An 18,062-nucleotide genomic window follows, 5' to 3' on the forward strand; every position below is an offset into this window, starting at 1 on the left:
GTGACCAAGGTTGAGGCTGAGATTAAGGCTGAGGTTGAGGCTGAGGTTGAGGCTGAGGTTGAGGCTGAGGTTGAGGCTGAGGTTGTGGTTGAGGTTGTGGTTGAGGTTGTGGTTGAGGTTATGGTTGAGGTTATGGTTGAGGTTGAGGCCGAGGTTGAGATTGACGGTGAGATTGAGGTTGAGGTTGTTTTAGTGGAAGCATTTACTCTTTGGACTTTATTTCTTTGGCATAATAATCAATGTTTATTTCTAAATACATAATGAGGGTGCAGTTGTATTTCAGCATTTCCTGATGCTTTGGACAGGACAGGCATAAGGAAAACCAAATGGTCCCGTTTCCCACTTGTTTTCCAAAAGCTTCCGCGATCCTCTGCAATCCATCCAGATCCTCTGAGCTGCAGACGGCTGCCAACGTGCCACTGTGCCCCTTTCTCTTGCTCCTTCTCGTTCTCTCAGGCTCCTCAGCCCCCCCGGCAACGGTGCGGCAAGCTCGTGCCGACTCCGTGTCGACTACTGGCTGATGCTATCGGCTTCCCAAAACAGTCTCCTTCCCTCTTCCTACAGCTTGGGCAGACCTCTTCCTCGCACGCACGACAGAATGGGTAACTCTACCCAACTGCACAGCTTTAAAAAATATATATAATATCGCCACATACTGTGCGCACTGTATCATAAATCTAAAATCATAAAAAGTCTTTTCTTGTTTCATTTTCAAGGAAACTCAGCAAGTTCCTGTTTGACTATATCCATACTTAGCGCATCCATACTTGTTTTCTAAAAATTCTAAAAATGTTTATTAAATCATCTCGTACATTTTCTTTTTCTGAGTCTCCAGTCAAAGTAAATTTTTCCAGTCCGGGCTTTTTATTTCAAACTAAATTACTTGTAAATGATCTTATCTGCCCGTTCGAATTTTTCAAAAAAAAAATTCTGATCAAAATGTATATTGTATACCATGTCCAAGATTCTGTTGCTACCATCTCACTGAGAAAATGCAAAACAAATGATTATCAACATCTCGTGGCTCTATTGGCTTCAACATCATTTTAAAGACACAGGGTGGAACAGAGAGAGAATTTGACCCTGTTACAGCTGTTATGTCTTCCTGTGCAGGAGCGGTTATCGGACGTGGAAAATTCATGGTTGCCGGCGTCGGTCCAAAACCTCCTGTAAGACTCTCTGATCTCTTCAAGACTTAAGCACAAAGTCACATCTAACGCTGCCTCTTCTACGAGGCACTTGTTTTATTGTTTATAGTCTTAGTTTCCCATGCAGCCTATGGCATGGCAGGGTACAAATATTCATCTAAAGTTTTCTTTTCCTTAAATGTGCCCAAATCGAAAATAAAGGTAATGTCACATTAATGATATTTTGAGTGGTGAGCATCCTGTTTTCCTTTTATTAAATGCTTTATTAATATTCGGCATTGGGGAAATTAATCATGTCTTTTTTTTGGTTCTTTGGGCCCACGGCTGAAGCCCAAAACTTGGAATGTGGTTTAAATAAACGAAGGTGCTCAGTTTCACTAACATTCTTCGCAGGTTTTTGCACGTTAGGTTTTTTTTCTCCTCGTGTGAGTCGTAATTGTCTAAATTAGGTGTGTGAGAAATCATGGCTGTCAGAGATGGAGGAGCTTCCTGCTGCTGTCAGATTGCTTCTTTGGCTCCAGTTTTGCCAAAGCATGAACTAGAATCCAGAGAGAAGCTGTTTAATTAAGGAAGTAGAGAAAGATAACACACAGAGACATGCATATGGCACAGAATACTGAAAAGTGAACAGATTTATGGGTAACTAGATCTCATCTACCATTTTTGGCAAATCATGAAGTGAAGGAATCTTCTTGATTCAGCTGTAGATCAGATAATCACATGTCAGTAATATGGTGCTAGTGCAGTTGTCAGATTGATATCTACCCCCACCATGAATTATCCAGAAACATTAGCAAGGCAATGGGCAGGGTTGCCAGAGCAGAACTCAGAATTTCCAAGCAGTGATCAACCAATAATTTGAATGTTTCACTGGATGCTGGTGTTACATTTTAAGCACCTTGTTGCAAATACGTAATGAAGCTGGTGGCTCAATAAGATCTGCCAGTACACATCACGTGAAAATACCAGCTTGAGGTCACCTAGTCTGTACGGGGCTGCCTCAGCATGTTAGGTCGAGAGAGAGAGAGAGAGAGAGAGAGAGAGAGAGAGAGAGAGAGAGAGAGAGAGAGAGAGAGAGAAGGCGTATGAAGGGAATTAAGTAATTAATCAGACTTCTTCGCCACTGTTGAGTTACCTATCAAGCATCTCTGCGGCACCCGTTTTGTTTTGAGGGTGGTTCTGAAAGGATTCATAACAAGTGCACTGAATATGTGGGAGGGGCTCTTGAGGTCAAGTAGTGGGTGAGTGCAAAGACATTAGGTTGGCTGTGGGGAAGATTGGGTTTCAGAAACACCCTGAACTCTTCAATGTTAAGAAGCATGCACTGCCTTCCCAGAATCCTGTGCACTCTCATCACAGTGGGCCAAGTCGTAGCCTTTAATTTTGTGAAGATGTTGTGTGGGTTGTGTCTGTTCAATTTCTACGTCCCCCCACCCCACCTCACCTCCTCCAGTCCTACGTCCCCCCACCCCACCTCACCTCCTCCAGTCCTACGTCCCCCCACCCCACCTCACCTCCTCCAGTCCTACGTCCCCCCACCCCACCTCACCCCCCATGGCCCTCTCCAACCCCAGTGTCAGACTCTAGTGGACAAGCAGTAATAAACTGCATTTATTACATGATTTACAAACAGATAAACAATAATGAATGACAGATGGGTTTGATAAGACGTTTCTACTAATTAACCTTTGAAAAAAAGAAACATTTTCAAACAACAGATGTCAAATTTACTGAAATTCTTGACTGCATCCTTGAAAAATTAAATAATTTCAAAACTGTTCAGTACTAAAGTATGAAAATTGCACAGGCCACCCAAACACATCACATCATATAGGCCTACTGCTGCATTTAAATGATTGTGTATGTGTTACCCAGATCATTCTGAATGCCCCTTGCTTCGGCTGGTCTCTGTTATAACACACCGGTAATGTCTGGGCGCAAGGCTGCTGGACCCTGGCTTTGCTCGTCCCGACAGAGATAAGCGTGAACCAAGATGAGCATGAAACGAGACGATGAGTGTCAAACGAGATGAGTATGCACGGAGAAGAGCATGCACTAAGGTGAGCATGCACTGAGACGAGCATGCACTGAGATGAGTATGCATGAGATAAGCGTGCACGGAGCATGCATGGAGGTGAGTGTCCATTGCTGTGATGACAGTTCAGCCAACGTCCCTAGTTCAGCCCTTGAGACGTGTTGAGAAATGCAGTTACAATACTACACACTGTACACTATAAATGCCTTAATGGATTTAATGGTAACATTTATGTTACAGTTTATCTCAGTCGATTTGGTAAATTTCTCACATCATGGTTTACATTGGCATCACAATAAGTGCATTTCTCAAAACAGTGCAAACCGCAAAACTCAATGAAATACACGCAGAAACGTACTTCACTCAGAATTCTTTGTTTTTGTTTCAAAAGCAAATATTTAGGTAAATCAATTTGTCAGTGCCATCAGAATATCTAGTTTGTGTGTTACTGCTTATGAACTACTTATTGACTAACTATTTAGTCAAAATACTTAGTTATGTTGTCAGTGCAATTGTAAGTCATAGTCAGTGCAGACTGTAAGTATATTCAGATGGGTACTAGCTAAGCTAACTTCAAGAACACTGCATATTCTGTGGTATATCAAATGAAACAATATATGTTCCACACACGACATGTGGAAGACTGATAGCAAGAAATTGAACTGGAATTTATACAGCGATGTTGTTTGACTATATTGTTTGCACTGCAATTTGTTGACAAAAACAAATCTGATTGAAATTAGAAACTCTACAACTTCAAAACAACCTGAGCACATACAGCCTCCTCTTGTTGATGTCACGTAGGGCTACGCCCCCTCTCTTAACTGTCACTCCGGTGTCCCTGTTCCTCGTGTCTGTGTTGTTCCTTGCCTGTTGGTCCCACCCTGCTTGTCTGTTGCCCTGGTTTCCGTCTGTCTGCCACACCCGTGTTATCAGTGTATCAGCTGTGTCTTATTAGTTCCTTGTACTTATAGTCCCTGTGTTTTCCATACCCCAAATGGAGGCCAGAAGGTTCTTCTAAACTAAGTTACCTGGATCAACACATGATGCTCTAGGCCATCGGTTATTCGTTCTATCGTGTTTTGTTCTTGTGGATCTGTACTCGCTGCTCCCTGGTAACCATATTCTCCGTTGTCCGCTCTTTGTTCTGTGTAACCCTGCTGTTTCGTACTGTCTATGATCGTGCCCCTGTACCTGTCTAACCTGGATGGCTCACCCGTTATGACCCCTGCCTGTGACTACGACCTCGATTATGGAATGCCCTGTAATAAATCTTGCTCTTCTCAGTGTTTGTGTCTGCCTCCATGCTCAGCGTCACGCAGAACGTTACAGTTGAGATGTGAATATTGGACCTCTGCCACCTGTATGAGCTGATCTTGATGTCCTATAATGGTATTAGAATGCAAATGCAAAACATAAAACTGAATGACATTTCAGAATTGATATCAATGTGCAGCATTACAGCAAAGAGCACATTTCTGAATTACATACATGTTTTCACTATGAAATGTTTGAGGAAACCATTGTAAGACCATGATTTAAATCCCATTTTATCCCCTTAGCCTTACACCTCAGTCTTACGCCTCTTCTTCGCTGTTCACCCTGTACATGGCCTCATCTTTCCATTATGAGACTTTGTGATACTGCAGTGTTTAGTGTCTATAAATGTTTGCCAATTACAGTAAAGGTTCATAAGATGCATCTCTGACACCTATGGTTGAGAACATTGGTTAATCTAAACCTTCATAAATTCCCTTTCCTACTGTAACTGAATGCCAAGACTTTATCAAGTTAGGATAAATTAAATAAATTTTAATAAATTACCTTTAAAATTAATTTAAAATAAATTACCAAAATGTAACAAAAAAAAAAAAAAATGTAAAATTATGCCTGAGAGATTATGACAACACATTCAGCACTTTAGCATGTAATGACCTAGGCAATGACCTAAAGCCTAAATGTTTTTGATGGTAAGACAATTCAACAGACAATCTGTAGAACACATTTTGATAAACATGACATAAGCAATTGATAAGGCAAAAAACAACAGGCAATTGTTCATGACCATTTGCAAAATGTACAAAAGCATTTGCAAAATGTTTCCAACTTGTCATAAATTTGCTACATTGTTTTTGGTAAAAGTAGTAAAACAACATTGAAAGGAATACTTACACTGACCTCATGTGTTAGTGATCTTTATTTTTATGAGGTTTAAATAAGTTACCCTGGGGCTGTAATTTTGTGGTTTATTTTTGGAACATTTTCCTTCCCCCGTCCTTTTCGACAGTGGTACGGTCTCTTTGTTAATTTACTTCTCCTCACCTGCAGTCCTGACACCTTTTCATCTGAGAGCGTGCCACAGTGCATAGGCATAGGGGACTGCCGGAGTTTACCGGAAGCTGGGGCCAGAGCTGCATCCTCCATCACTGCCACTGGCTAACGTGACAGGGGCTGGTCTTTACGTAACACCATCTCCTCATGGTCATGCTCTCAGAGTGAACACCACCCCAGATATGACAATTGGAGCCAGTGTAAGTAATCAGTGCTTTTCTATATACAGACAAAATGCAAAATGTTTAACAGTCTGGTTCATTTTAAGCCTTTGTCTTCTGTGGTCACGGACGCTAAATTTGGAAGTGTTATTGGATTGGGTACGGTATCTATTTTGTTGGGTAAAGTTATGCAGAATTTTATTTTTTTATTATTATTCAATAAACCAATGAGTGTGGAGTGAAGATCTACCCTTACCGCCCTTATGGCACATCCCCATTGCTCTCTTCTCTCCACCTTTCAGACACATCCCCCATCGTTTTATTTTCTCCACCTTTCAGGCACATCCCCCATCGTTTTATTTTCTCCACCTTTCAGGCACATCCCCCATCGTTTTCTTCTCTCCACCTTTCAGACACTTTTCCCATCGTTTTCCTCTCTCCACCTTTCAGGCACATCCCCCATTGTTTTGTTCTCTCCACCTTTCAGGCACATCCACCATCATTTTCCTCTCTCCACCTTTCAGGCACATCCCCCATTGTTTTCCTCTCTCCACCTTTCAGGCACATCCATCATCATTTTCCTCTCTCCACCTTTCAGGCACATCCCCCATTGTTTTCCTCTCTCCACCTTTCAGACACATCCCCCATTGTTTTGTTCTCTCCACCTTTCAGGCACATCCCCCATTGTTTTGTTCTCTCCACCTTTCAGGCACATCCACCATCATTTTCCTCTCTCCACCTTTCAGGCACATCCCCCATTGTTTTCCTCTCTCCACCTTTCAGGCACATCCACCATCATTTTCCTCTCTCCACCTTTCAGGCACATCCACATGCTTCTCTTCTCTCCGCTTGCTCTCTTGTCTCCCAAACACATGTGCCAGTGTGGGGGAGATGCTCCTCTCAACCCCCCCCTCCCCCCCCCCCCCCCCCCCCCCCCCAGCCAGCTGTCTGCTACTGAGCCTGCAGCATTTACCTAAATCCCATCTGTGTGTGTGTGTGTGTGTGTGTGTGTGTGTGTGTGCATATGTGTAGGGAAGAGAAACTAAGAAAAGGGGAACCGTTTGCTGAAAAAAACCCAACCAGCTTGGCCTCCTCAACATGTGCCAGTAGAAAAACCCAGTCCACTGTAGTGTTTTTTGACACCTTATGTGCAGTATCGCTCACTTAGGCATGCTAAGGTTCGATGGTGGCTACTGCTTGCCAGGGACAAGCAAGAACAGGAGAGTCAAACTGAGAGTGTTAATATAAAAGTGTGTAGGAGTGTGAGAACTTTTTTCTGTTCGATCCCCGCTGATGATGTAACGAGACAGTGGGTGTTGGAGGACAAGGTGCAGACAGCAGCAGAAATGCCGTCCCCATCTGGTGCTGTCACCAGTGAACGTGCTGGCCAGTCGTCCTACAGCGTGTCCAGAAACAGTCCATGTTGTTTCACGCCTTATGGCCGCGCTCCTCTGCTCCCTAAGTGGAAGAGAGAACTTGTGCTTCCACATTTGCATTAGACACCTTTACGTTTTATATGCTCTACTGTTGGTGCATATTCCTATTTTAAAAGACTGGCTTCTGTTTTGCACAATTCTTTCAGTTGCGCAAGGACTTCTCTTGTAAATAACCTGATAATTATATTATATAGCAAACATTAAAAATAATAGGCCCTTTAACCTATTTTCATAAAACTTACAGAGATAATGTCATTTCTGTCCATAATCCTTTCTTGTATGTTAACCAGACACACTCGCATACACACACACAGTCTGGCCGTCTGGCCGTACAGAGTTCTTGCCAAGAGGTAATTGTTTCCATGCAGTACAATATATTACAGTTCTTTTCTTCTGGCTTGGAGATTGGCACTCCTCTCCTGCCAGACAGCCCCGCCCCCTGTTCCACATAGCCACACTTACCAGTCCTCTTTGTCATATTCACTTAATATGCAAGTGCTAAAATTGTATCTAATTAAATAAAAATATCATTCATCCTATTCAGTAGGCACCATTAGCATGATTGGCTGTCCAACAATAGGGCGTCCCTGTTTCTGATCATGCTGCACTTTGCATGCATTTCTTATTCAAATAACTAGCTAGAGAGGAGCCTCTTTACTGGGAGGTGTCCGCCTCCACAAGCACCTGGGACTTCAGCGGGTGGCTAGTGTTTGTTTCTCCTTTGTGGGGGGAATATGGTGTCCTGTGTTTGGCCTGGACATGGAGCATGCAGGGGCGGAGTCACCAGCCCCAGATCACTGTGATGTGGGAGTGATGGTGATGGTACAGCTGGTCCAGTCAGCAGTGAACAGACAGAGCTTCAGCTGCTCCATTCAGAGAGACTGGTCATGCACTTAACTTACACACAGCCTAACATTTCTTCACAGTGCTTTCCTTTGCAGGATTGTTTACCAGCAAAACATTCAGAACTACACAAATGGCTCATTCCCAACGAGAGTGGCACAAAACCTTAACCAGAGTTCATTTCTGTTTTGCCTGTTCAGTCATATGAGGCTTAAGCCATATTCGCATTTACTAAGAAGGCACACACACACACACACACACACACACACACACACACACACACACACACACACACACATACACACACACACACACACTTTTACAAACTAAAGCTATTGCCTTCCATCCAAATGCTACGATTTACCTATAAACATTTTCCAGTGCGCAGACAAAACCTCTCAGCAACGTTGATTTCACCACAGCTCATAGACGGGTGGCTACCGTGAACACTGCTGCACCTCCACCCACGTCGCCCGGGTCAACGACCTTCTATCCCACAACAGGTGAAGCCGACAGTGTTTCTGTGCTAATCACACTTCTGTGTATTTAATCTGTGACAGTGGGAGCAGCTTATTTGAAATGTTATGGGCTTTGTCTCTCTTAAAGAAGCAAGGGGAAACATTGTTTTATTTTTTTGCGCTAACCATCTATCACCTCACCTGATCATCCTGCTACCGTACTGATATAATGGTACTAACAAATAGAAGCCACCATCGCTACATTAGAAGGACATTGTCTCAATAAAGAACAGAACAGAACAGAAAGGCCAAACAAACCATGATCATGCATGTTTTTAGCAATGTCATTTCCTGCTTGTGTCCAGAGTGCTTGCTCACTGGCCACTAAACATACCCAGCCTGTCACTCTGAGAGCCCTCCGTCATACAAGTGGATTTAGAGGCATGGCGCATGGTATAATCAGAGACGGCACGGTGGTGAAACTCCTCTGCACTGCAGGTGTCAAGGGTTAATGGGGGAGGTGTGGGATTCACAGGGCCTAAATTTAGGTCCCCCCGTGGTTGCCTGCTGGCTTGGCCTCTCGCCTCTGGCCTAGAGCATCATGTGTTGATCCAGGTGACTTAGTTTAGAAGAACCTTCTGGCCTCCATTTTTAGAAAGAAAGTCCACTTATTGCTGCCACCTGTATGTGTACAGGCAGGGAGGCAGGACTGTTATTGATTTAGGAGCTTTATTGATTTTGTTTTGTTTTGTTTTATTGATTTAGGACCCCAAGAGGACTTGAAAATAACATTTCTATTTTAAATCATATAAAAAATGTTCCATCAATATTATAAAACAATGTTTAGATATTTCTGGAGAGATGGCCCCCCTTTCAGTCCTCCCAGGGTTTCTTCTCTACGTTGCCTTTAGCTTGCTCACTGGGGGCTTAGACTCAGACATGTGTAAAGCTGCTTTGAGACACTAAATAAATAAATTTGACTTTTTTTACTTACTGTAGTAAGAGATGAAGAGATATTCAAAATTGTGGTGCCATACAAAAGGTTTCCAGAGAAACAGGACGTTTTAGCCAGAGGTCATTCATCAGCCGTGCAAGCAAAGTTCTTCTGAATTTATAGAAGGGAGCAATTTATATTTGAAAAGTACATGTTTAAATCATTCCAGAAGGTTCTAATGACAGCAATTTATGTCTATCTTGTGATTCAGACTGATGTGCTAGTTAGGCTAGTCGTGCAATGTTAATGCGACAGCTAGACACCACTTGTCATACAGTGTCCTACCTACATGAGCTTTACAGTGTGTGTTGTGGTGCATCCTGATCTAAGACCTTACAACATTAACCAGTGCTAATGCTCATTAATAAGCTCTTACACTGTTTGTGTCACTTAATAGCCAACAGTAGATTGTGTCTTACTTGTTGCTGATGTGCTTAGCCCAGCGTTCTCGTGATGTTTGGACATATACTGAAGCAACAGTTTGAGCGCTCAAGAAAGCTTCGGTTGTATTGAAAATTACGAGTAATCAAGATATCTTAGGTTTAACAAAGTGCCGTGTGTATGGTCATAACTACATGATGACCGCAGAAATGATGTGTATACACACGTTCCCGCCCAAAATATGCCTGGCACTCTTTGGTTTACGCTTTTAGCCCTGTGCTGAGCTGTGTGGGGTGTGCTGTGGTGCTGGCCCTGTGACAGATTACACCCCTGCGTCTCTCTGACAGACCTGGGGCCTGCTGTGTTTGCCTTCGAGCCTTTTGCACAGGAGAGCACGGCAATGTCTGTGGGGGTTCGGGGACTGGAAGGGTCATCTGGTTCTTCTCCATGGCAGTCCTGAAGAGATGCAATTTAGTGACTGTTCCTAGTGATGGTGACCACCGCACATGGAGGGAGGGGAACGGTGGTTGATTATTACACTGTAGCTGGTCAACCACAGAGGAAGAGCTTGTATTTGGGGAGCAATGAGAACTTGGGAAAGAGCTCGGTCACCTTGTCATCTACCTGGATGGGAGAATGTGTAATTTGCAGTGATCTCACTTGATGCATTGTGGTTGAGAACAGAGTTCACAAACAGTGGTTGTGGTTGGTTTGTCTTCGGAGTTGCTGGACTGAGAAACACTTGTCATACGGCCAGTGGTTCATGGTGGCTTTTAAGGCTGGTCCAGAGCTTTGCAGCAAATCTTGGGATTTCCTCTGTCATGGCCCAGAAGTGATTTACAACCTGCTGTGTAATCAGAAATACATGTTTCCCTCATTTCCACACCCATTGATAAAGTCAACTCACACGGTTCTGTCTTTGTGTCATGACTTTGCACAATGATGTAATCCAGTAATACTGAGGCCGAACCTATTCTGTCACTTTCTCAGGACTCTTCCTACTAAGTACTCAGGGGATAATATGGGTTCAGCTCTACAGCAGAAAATCTTAGAGGATTCATCCCCAGTATTGCTCTTATACTAGTTCCTTTACCAGCTCAGATGTAGCCGGCCAAAAAAAAGAAGAAAGTCCTGGCGTGGGGTCGTGGGTCTGGCGTGGGGTCGCGGGCCTGGCTCTGATCCTGGTTTTGAAACCTCTCCTCTGTAATAGGGTAAGTTCACTGCTGTTTTTATTATATTTTGGCAAGGAACCTGAAACTGACGGAGGGGTTCAGGTAGCTGAGTGGATGTATTTGGAACGTGTGCCCACATGCTGCTCCTCTGCCTCTGTTTATTCAGAGGTAATTGCCACACGGCGAGGTGCAGGGGATCTGATTTGTACCCCTAATCTCTACTCAGGCAATCTGCTGCGCCGCACTGCTTGACCCTGGTTGACCCTGTACACGGGCCAGTATTAGACCATCAGAAACGTAACATGTGTCACCTCCAACCTCCCAGAGGAACCCTAACTAGTGGCAGGGCCCAAACCTGTCAGACAGTCACCTCCCACTCCTCATCTCCTACCATGGCTAATATGGGAGATGACCAGCTCCAGATCCACCAGGGTTATTTCCAGAAATGGCCCTCTAATTGCTTAAGTCTTAAATGATGTGTAATTGTCCCTTTTTTTCCTGGGAGGTTATGGTAATGGTGGTAGGTGAGAGGAGAAAGGCTCTAGTCTTTTCCAGCTGTTTAATAGCGGGCCAGAGTGAGTCGTCTGCAGCCGCGACGTTAGCCAGGGCTCGCCGTGGATGAATATTAGGTTGCGGCGTAGTTTATTTTCGTAAATGCTCCGAGACAGCGCGCGGACTGTGAGGGGCTGGGGGCGAGTGGCTTTGCTTTGGAGGCAAATGCACATTTAGGCTAGGGCACTCTGGCAATCACGGCGGCGTAAGGTTAGCAGTCGCTAGCGTTTAGCGCTATAATGGAGATGGTTGGCGTTTGGCTGGCGGCATGAATCCGGCATATTGTGCAGCTCATTTGAGATGTAATGGGTGTTGATACAGGCAAACACTGTTAAAGAGCCAGGCAGCAGTGCAGACACTGGTGAAACGGATCAGACGCTGCTGGCTGCTAAGAAACTGAGGTGAGAAAAGACTGTTCTCTCCCCCTTGGGCTCTGTTCTGGTTTGTAGCCTTGAAAGCAATAACCAAACACCCACTCAGTGCCAACTATACATTGAGGCTAACGCTATTCTAGACACAAAACCAATAGTGGGCTATGATAACCCGTACTGGATGCTTAGTCTTTCAGCCAGTCTCTAACAGTACCGCTCAGCGCCATGGTGAGGTTAAGCCTCCACTTGAGCAGAACCCTCACGGATGCCTCTCATCGATGCTTTCTGTCCCTTTTTCCCTCTCCTCATCTAATGTGGAAGGTGAGGGCTTCCAAGTGAGTTTCAAGTGAGATCTCTTAGTTTCTTCCCACCACAGCGGTATCCTGCACCTCCTCCTGGGATTCCTAGCTCCTTATCGATGACCCTCATCCAATGCCGGGATGGTGCAGTTTCAGACGCGGCAGCCTGCGGAGGCGTCTCCGGCCATGGACCCGGCTTTGTGGTTTGGGACGAGGCTTGGCTCCTGCAGCATGGTGGTTGTGGGTCAGTGGTTCTTCTGCCTTCTTGAGTGCCATCATTAGCCACTGGAACTAGAGCACCCGTGCTTTATTTAATGTTTAAGTTCCTTTAACACAGAAATTAATGTTCTGATGCTGTCCCTTGACATCTATATTTGTGTTTGTGTGTGTGTGTGTGTGTGTGTGTGTGTGTGTGTGTGTGCATGAGAGAGAGAAAGAGCAAGAGAGAGAAAGAGCAAGAGAGAGAGAGGGAGAGAGAGAGAAAGAGAGAGAGAAAGAGGGAGAGAGAGGGAAAATGGATCACACTGCAATGGAGAATAAGCAAGCCCTGCTTTAAATCAAACACTGTGACATCCCTCTGTGTCTAATTAGGCCCTAGTGGTCAGCCTTTGATTATAGGAAGTGCTTAGGGCTGGAGGGCACACTGGCCTTTAGCTGGCCAAAAGCAAAGCCCTCTGATCACCCTGGAGCCTGACAGGCACGTCCCCCTGATCTGTCACCTGCCTGTCCTCTGTCAGTGCCCCAGTGGTCAGTACCACTTTTAGCTATTTCTCCATAATGGACTTAATTGGCTGATGTTCGTGTTGATATGAAGACTCTGTTGGTTCCTTCTTCCTGTGCCCTAAAGGTCTCTGTTCAAAGCATTAATGTAGTTATACAGGGTCTCCTCCAAGATGTGTTTGCTTCTTTAATGCTACACAAAACCTCTGATGCCTGCACTAAATGAGTCAAGCCTAACTAAGCTTAACTTCAAAAGCATGTGAGAAATGAAGAAGTGGTTATGAACATATATATTGAATTTCACTGGTGAATGTGTGATTAGGTTGTGGAACATGGAACTAGCAGCAGCATCTTCAGATGAAGGGCAGGCCAGCAGGTTGGTGGTGCAGGCCTGCTTTATGTCATCACCTGCACATCTAAACTCACCTCTGCCCATAACCTCTCCCTGTTCATTTTCAGAGGTCACGTGAAGCCGTGTGGTGACAGAAACACGCCGTCAGGAGAGGCTTTATTACATTTCGAGGGGTCGGTGGGGTCATGACCAATGCAGATTTCATTTAGCCGGTGCCCGGACTTTCAGTTGGGTGAATTACTGGATTTGACTGCTGGTCTGTTGCACTGTGCCATCAGTACTATTGTCTGTACTATTGTATAAAATCACAATTCTATACGTTCATTTTTTCACCTTAGCTGTTAAGTGGTAAATTAAGGCACCCATTTTAACAGTTAAATATTTTAAAATATTTTCCCCACTAAAACAAAATTTTTTTAACTGTCTGATACATTTTTAGATTTGACTAAATAGGGCATGTGACATTTTATAAATCTGTTTAATAGGTCGGTATAGGAAGGCATACATTTGCCCAGACGCTGATGGGGGAAGGGATTAGCTGGAAATAGTTTATGTTGACAAACAAGATTTAATGTGCCGTCTTGGGGCGGCGAGGTTAGAAAAAGGAAAACAGATTGAGAGTGGGCGCACAGAGCCGGCGCGGTTTAATTTTCGCGAGGCGTGTTGACACACTTGTAACCGTTTCATCGTCTACGGAGAGATGCGCACGTGTGGTCCTTCAGTAAACTTTTCAGCGACGGACGGACAGCGCGTGCATGCGGATCACACGACCGGTCCGGACTCGCGCCAGCTGAGGCGATCCGATGCAGCTCATTGCACATTGTACTACGTTTCGTCGACATTTTCATCTCTGGGGAAATAATCAAACTTAAAAAGAAAACACATGTTTCCATGTTGTCAGTCAACGGCACGGTACGCAAGGCTGAAACAGTTTGCGATTTAGAAGGTTAGAGAACCTCTATCAGAACTGGCGCTTCCAAAATGCTCGATAAACAACATGGCTCATCCGCAGACACGAATATTATCGCTTTGGTCTTTACTCCACTGTTTAGCAAACGTCCCATGTGTTCTCTGAACTCTTTGCATTTTAATACTTAGTCCATATGAAAGACAGAAGGTTCCCCAGACCGCATGCAATAGAAAAACTCTAACTGATGAGAAATTAAATCATCTTGAACAATTTTGAAACGCATACGTTAAAAAAAAAGAACACAGACATATAAATCGTTTGCATCTGCCAACTGTAGAGATTGTTGGAGTGGGAGGGATTCAGGATTGGATTTAGCTGGGTAATCACACGGAGGTAGTGAGTGAGTCGTCTCTAATAAATCCTCGGGGCGTGCGGACTTAATCCACTCCTAATCCCCGCTCTACCAGACTTTCAGCCGGAATTAGCATGTTCGTGCCCAGTGTAAGACTAGCTGACTAGGTGTTGGGTTTGTTCACGAAGTATGTAGTTAGAGAGGAACATTTTACTAACAAAGCATGCACTGGTGGGAAAAGACTAAATACTTCATTTAGTGTAACAAAGAAATCTCTTGCAGTCATTAATATTTATGGGTGCAATTGCTCAAAAGGCTGGGCTCAGATGTTTGGCCACTGATGTGATACAAAGCAGATGTTTCCTTGATATCTGCGATGTTTGAAATCATGGCCAGGGCTCCACAGGAGAATGCTTTGGAAAATGCTCAACCAGAAATACACTAGCCAGAACAAACGTTCTATGCAAGGACCTGGTAACACCTGCACTGGAGACAGTGGTGGGACATCCTCTGCTCGTCTCCAAGACACTGTCCCTCCACTGCTTCCACCTTCTCTGCTCATCCATGTGTTTAGCACGCATTGTTTTTTAAATATACCATGAAGTGAAGCCCCGCCCCCATGCCCTAAAGGGAAGATGAAAGGCATGTATTGCTGTCTCTTTATTGACCCACAAGGCTGCTCGCTCTCTCCAACCACTGGCAGACTGTGACACCGATAGAGGGGGTGGAGACGACCTGCAGCTACAAGTGACCCTGACCCTGTTTAATGACCCTTCACCTTGAGGTCACTCCTGCAGAGGAAGTGATCACATCACATGATGAAGCCAAATCCTCTGAAACATGACCATATGTTTATTACATTTCTCACAGGTGTGAGAATCTTTTTTTTTACTTGAAATGAAACCGTCATTTTTGAAGGATATCATTCACTAATTATTTAGTAGACTGCAACAGATAAGTGTTGACTGATATCGGCTGTAGATCTTTTAAAACACTGACTCTCTTTGGCAATGACATAATAATTATTTGAGCGTGTTAGATATTGATAAGCAGTTTTGTCTTTTACTCATAAAAATAGGTTCATCCACTCTGTACAAAATATATTTAACAAAATGTTTTCCTTTGGGGAGTAAACCAGATTTTTTCAGTTAATTTAAATTTATAAGAATCAACCAAATGGAAATATCTTTTTTGCTCTCTCTCTCCTTGGTGGGGGCAGTTTTATGGCTACAAAAACAGAATTTGTGGTTTCGACGGTTGAGGTTTGATGCAAACGGCTGTGGAACCTTTTATGCAACCTGGCGTCCAGGAGTCTTAAGAAAATATTTAGCTTTCCACCCTTTTGAGCCTTTTAGCCTCTACTAAGGGAAAAGAGTGAGCACAAGAAAAAGGTAAGGAAAAAAAACGCACAAGGTCAAATGTCCTGAGTGGGCCAGCTGCCAGACACACACACACACACACACACACACACACACACACACACACACACACACACACACACACACACACACACACACCCACACACACACACACACACACACACACACACACACACACACACACACACACTGACCATGGCTGCCACAGATGAGGGTGCTTTTGTAATAAAAACAAAAACTGCCACACTCAAAGTCCATGGGACCGTAAAGAAGCTACTCGATGGGCCATGAGGAGCAGATCAGCACAGAGGGGCCACAGAGAGAGAGAGAGAGAGAGAGAGAGAGAGAGAGGGCCCTCTGTACGCCTCTCCTCTTTTAACTTTACGGTTGAGATTAAACCCCCAGATTGGTCAAACCCGCGGCTTCTTGTGGCTGTGCAGTTCGTGCGTGAGAAGCCAGGCTCCCTGTGGATGCTGCTGTACGGTGGCCTCGGAGGTCACCTCGGGCAGAAGTCCGCACCGCCTGCCCTGCCCAAGGCCATCACAGGCTGGTCATTGTACACAGATTAGTGCATGGGGACGTGTGTGGTTTCAGGCAGGCAGCACAGACAGCAGGGGCACACACAGGCGCTTTATGGTCCGTCACGGATTGTGCAGTTCTGCAACTTTGTCTCGCCTCCTTCTGAGACTCATTTAGTTAAATCAGAGTCTTGGGGTTTATTTCTTTTTAACTTTTTCTTCATTGCTGATAGAACCAGGTCAAGTGGTTTGGGTAGTGGGTATTTGATTTGTATACACCAGGATAAAACAATTTTAATGCCATATCCGTCCTTGTTCAACTTCCATTCTGTGACTTGAAATCTGTACGGCTGTGAAGATATTCCAACATGCAAAACATAAACTGCCCTCCGTAGTTTGTGAAAAGTGAGGGTTTTCTTGTTAAGATCCCTGTTGCAGTTTGCATCCTGCCATCAGCTCAGTCCTGTTAGACTAAGCTAAGTTATGAACAGCCAGCTTCCGAACAGCAGCAGGATTCAGACGGTGCCAAAAATAAACATGTGCTAGTTAGGGGTAATTTAATGTTATGCAAATGTGATATGACCTCCCCCCCACCCCCCTCCCACACACACACACACACACACACACACTTCCCGGATTTCATTTGCTGATTCGGCTGGCGTATGTGGGTGAAGCACCGCGCTGGATGGCTCTTCCATCCAGCCGTCTGCAGCCCCCATGAGGGAGTACAGCAGTGCTCTTTTAGAAAACTCACATCCCCAGGGAGGCCTTATAAAATGGGATTCCATCATAAAAGTCCCAAACAATCCACACACTGCATACTGTTTATTGCTCTTATTCGCTTGCTTGACTGGACATTATTCTTCTTAACTGAAGAATGGGGATGCTGAAAAACGTACATACAGTCATAAATATAGACATATAATTCCATAATTCTTTATGTTTGTAGATGTGTACTGAATGCAGCAGATAATATCTTTGACTTGTTGAGTTTCTTCTGTGTGGAGGTTGTTGTTTAATCTCATAAAATTCTGCCTAAGCCATGGTGCAGGATAACAGCAGCTCTGTCCTGAAAACCAACGTCCATGTGGTGAGCGTGATTCACAGGCATCTGCTCGCAAGCACCGCCGCTAACGACATCGTAATCACCCCCAATTCTCCTGAGGACATCAAAGCCCAGCCCACTGACCTCAGCTATCACCTCATCACTGACATCACAACCACTGTGGAAAACAGGACAGCAGCGTGTGAGTGCCATTCTTTGTCTTTTGACTTAAAAAAAAAATTACATTTCACCATTTTTTTTGTTGGAAAAACAGAACATAAGCAAGAATAGAAGCTAAAAGGGAAGATCCAAGAATAAAGAAATGGATACGTCAACCCCAAAACGTTGTTAATCTTGCAGATAACCTAGTAGAAACCAGCCTAGCTTCTCCATGTCAGCCTTTTAGTGAACTATTATTTTAATTCCCCATGTGTCTCCAGGAGTCTTCCATAGAGATGTACACGTGATGGTCAGAAGCTAGCCCCTAGTGGACATTAGCAATATCACAGTCTGTGTTAATACTTTACTGGAAGTGAACTGGGAGTTTTGCCTTTAGAACTGCTGTAATTCAGATGGATCCAGAAAACACACAGACTATAATTTTC

This window comes from Brachyhypopomus gauderio, unplaced genomic scaffold, assembly GCF_052324685.1.
Source record: "Brachyhypopomus gauderio isolate BG-103 unplaced genomic scaffold, BGAUD_0.2 sc57, whole genome shotgun sequence".
Lineage (NCBI taxonomy): Eukaryota > Metazoa > Chordata > Actinopteri > Gymnotiformes > Hypopomidae > Brachyhypopomus > Brachyhypopomus gauderio.